This window comes from Bison bison, unplaced genomic scaffold (assembly GCF_000754665.1).
Source record: "Bison bison bison isolate TAMUID 2011002044 unplaced genomic scaffold, Bison_UMD1.0 scf7180017864104, whole genome shotgun sequence".
In the NCBI taxonomy this organism is placed as follows: Eukaryota; Metazoa; Chordata; class Mammalia; order Artiodactyla; family Bovidae; genus Bison; species Bison bison.
Genome location: NW_011494676.1, coordinates 1,190,621 through 1,194,377, shown reverse-complemented (window position 1 = coordinate 1,194,377; position 3,757 = coordinate 1,190,621). Strand labels below are relative to the sequence as shown.

The window sequence follows — 3,757 nt, the reverse complement described above, 5'->3', positions numbered from 1 at the left end:
GGTGGGGGGAGGGGGGAGGGATCTGGCTAAACCACATGCAGCAGTTTTAAGCAGGGCCATCAATGTTTTGGGGTGGTGGAGTCCTATGTTCCACACCACAGGGCAGATGGTATATTTCAGAGGACTTTACTCTCATCTGCTAGCACAGCTTTCTCTTTCCAGATTGTATCTGACTGCCACAGTTTATCCTCGTAACACATTCAGTTGGCACATGGCATCTTTCCTCTCTTAGCTCTCACTGCAACCTCAGTTAGGTATCAGCAGAATCTGACAGAAAATCCTCACTTTTTTTATGGTTTGTTTTCTGTTTCAGGTGACAACTAATGCTGAAACTGTGTGAAAATTTTTGTCTTATTTCAACAGAACATAGTCCCCAGTTGATGAGAAAAACAACAAAACAGGAAAAATCCAAATCTGAGAGGAAGAGCAAGATTTCACACTACTTTAGATTTTTACTCCAGTTTGCAGAAGTTTCAGCCCTTCAGCCTACAAATATAACTGCCCAAGGGACACCGATGCCTATATTCACAGATAATCTTGAGAAAAATCTAACCCTTTTCCCTCCCATCTCCCTCCTGTGGATAACTAGAGTCAGCAGCAGCTGGAAGCAAATGGCAAGGACTTGGATGGAGAATACATCAGAATAATGTCACTGCAAACCATTCATCAGCTCTTCAGCACATGTCCCTTTTCCTGGGAGGTTGGGGGATTATAAAGATCCTAAAATAAAGCTTATTTTATACGCATTCTGTTGGCTATCATCTTTTTTTACAAATCAAAATTATAAAACTTTTTTTCTTCAGCTTAAAGCAAAGAACTCAAACATTAATGTGCCCACTACATTTATACCCCAGAGTGATAGAAATCAAGGCTGAATGCATACTTCATTCCAAAATTACACCTAATTGAGCACCTAATTACGTGTACCTAATTATTATTGAGCACCTAGTTATTGAGTACCTAATATTACATGTGAGTTGGACTATAAGGAAGACTGAGCACTGAAGAATTGATGCTTTTGAACTGTGGTGTTAGAGAAGACTCTTGAGAGTCCCTTGAACTGCAAGGAGATCCAACCAGTCCATCCTAAAGGAGATCAGTTCTGAGTGTTCCCTGGAAGGACTGATGAAGCTGAAACTCCAATACTTTGGCCAGTTGATGCAAAGAGCTGACTTATTTGAAAAGACCCTGATTCTGGGAAAGATTGAGGGTAGGAGGAGAAGGGGATGACAGAGGATGATATGGTTGGATGGCATCACTGACTCAATGGACATGAGTTTGGGTAAACTCCAGGAGTTGGTGATGGACAGGGAGGCCTGGCGTGCTGCAGTTCGTGGGGTCGCAAAGAGTTGGACACAACCGAGTGACTGAACTGAACTGAATATTACATGGAAATATTCACTGTGTCCAACTGTCTGGGAACCAAGGTACTCAGGCAAAAATTTCTGCCCCCAGGTTGGGCATCTGCAAGCAGAGCAGCAGTCTTATACACATCCACCAGTATTTCTACAGAGAAGGATCCTGAGAGTCTGCTGTTCACTGCTATACTTCAGCAAAAGTCCATCCTAGAGGTCTGTGTTTCGGACCCACAGAGAGAGATCTAACATACCGGGATGGAATTGCTGCTGCTCGGTCACTTCAGTCGCATCTGATTCGGCAAGAATAGTAGAGTGGGTTGCCTCACCCTCCTCCAGGGGAACTTCCTGACCCAGGGATTGAACCCATGTTTCCTGGCATTGCAGGCGGCTTCTTCATCCCTGAACCACCAAGGAAGCCGCCTAGATGGAACTGGCAGCTTTCAAATTACTCCACTCTCATGTGGAGTGTTTTTTTTTTTTTTTTCTGAAAATAAATTTCTCATACCCTCTGTCTGTCTTTTACTTTTCAATATAAAATCAGGACATCTCATTCAGAAGCTGTAAAACATGTAAGATAGCCTCCAACTTACCAGATTCCCAGGTTAGAAAGCTGATTCTTCTAAGGAGGGCAAATCCTGGGTGGCAGGAAGGGACCTTTACATGGGTTTGTACCCTACACCAGTGACTTACATTTTCTTGTACCAGTATGTGGCATTGGTCATTGTCACACCCTTCTGCAAGGGAGAGACCGATTGAGAGCCAATTTTTAGTCCAGGGCTCAGCTCTTCGCAGCTTCCTGTGTTTTATAATCATTTCTGACCCCTCTCCCCCACAATTATTTACCTTGAAAATGTTCAAACCAACAGAAAATTGGAAAGACTCATACAACAAATATCTCTATTCTGTTCATCTAAATAGAGCAATTAACAGTCATTTTCTCCTTTTCTCTGTCTGGGCTGACACACACACTCATATCACTTTATTAAATGCAGACAAAAAGCCTGCTTCACTGCTAAACACTTCAGCATGTATTTCCTGATATTAAGGGCATTGTCCTATACAACCATAATCAATGATCAAATCTAAGTACATTAACATTATTTCAATAACATTACCTCATATATGCTCGAGGTATAAAATTTCCCATTGTTTAAAAACTGTCATATCTACATGCTTATATGTGTATGGATATAGCGATTAGATACATTTAACATATGCCTCTATATTATACATATTTGAGAGAGGTTAAGAATTGTGTGTGTTATGGTACTGATATTTCCCCATGTTCCAATTAAAGTTTCTAAATTTTGTCCTTATTACCTGGAACTGTCTCCTGACTTGTATGTTTTTGTTGTTTCTGATGTCTTTGAATTTCTGAAGAAGATAGGCTAATTATCTTGTTTAGTGTTCTACATTCTGATCAAACTAAACCTTTTTTGCAAAAGGTCAGCACATCCCATTTGTGCTTCCTACTGCATCCAGTCAGGAAGCAAGCTGTCCAAGAACAAAGCTACAAAATATTGAAGGAAACATACCATCTGTCAGCCAGGCTAGGAGTCTACATTGTGTCTGAAATCCTTCAATCCAAACTGCAATGTCTGCCATCTAACTTGACAGGAACTGACTCTAGGTTTGCTTTTAATCCCAGCACCAGCTGCGATTATTACCGGCAGCCATAAAGCAGGATTTACTGCTGACTTGCCTGCACAATGTGATCTGGAGAAGGGAAGGAGAACCCACAGTGAACAAACCTAGAGCCAGGCCATTGGGAACATTGGATGTGCCCCAAGTCTGAGCATGCTCAGAAGCTACTCCCAAAGGTGAAATTCCTGCTGTCAAGGAGTCTCTGCTGCTGCTGCTAAATCGTTTCAGTCGTGTCCGACTCTGTGCGACCCCATAGACGACAGCCCACCAGGCTCCCCTGTCCCTGGGATTCTCCAGGCAAGAACACTGGAGTGGGTTGCCATTTCCTTCTCCAATGCATGAAAGTGAAAAGTGAAAATGAAGTCGCTCAGTCGTGTCTGACTCTTTGTGACCCCATAGACTGCAGCCCACCAGGCTCCTCGGTCCATGGGATTTTCTAGGCAAGAGTACTGGAGTGGGGGTGCCATTGCCTTCTCCGAGCTTCCACTAATGAAATGGTGCCATTATAGACATGTTTTCTGGGTTCAGTTCAGTTCAGTCACTCAGTCATGTCCTACTCTTTGCGACCCCATGAATCGCAGCACGCCAGGCCTCCCTGTCCATCACCAGCTCCCAGAGTCCACTCAGACTCACATCCATCGAGTCAGTGATGCCATCCAACCATCTCATCCTCTGTTGTCCCCTTCTCCTCCTGCCCCCAATCCCTCCCAGCATCAGAGTCTTTTCCAATGAGTCAGCTCTTCGAATGAGATGGC

At 43.4% G+C, this 3,757-nt stretch overlaps 1 protein-coding gene across 2 annotated transcripts in view; it reads left to right on the top strand.

The window, feature by feature from the left end:
- The window catches only part of LOC104987705 (neuroblastoma breakpoint family member 6-like protein), a 13,593-nt gene extending 12,847 nt beyond the window's left edge, over nucleotides 1–746 (top strand). For both annotated transcript variants that reach the window (XM_010838749.1, XM_010838748.1), the window contains exon 7: nucleotides 314–746. The gene's annotated coding sequence lies outside the window, so the exon portion shown is untranslated. The remainder of the gene's footprint in view (nucleotides 1–313) is intronic.
- The last annotated feature ends 3,011 nt before the right edge of the window (nucleotides 747–3,757 follow it).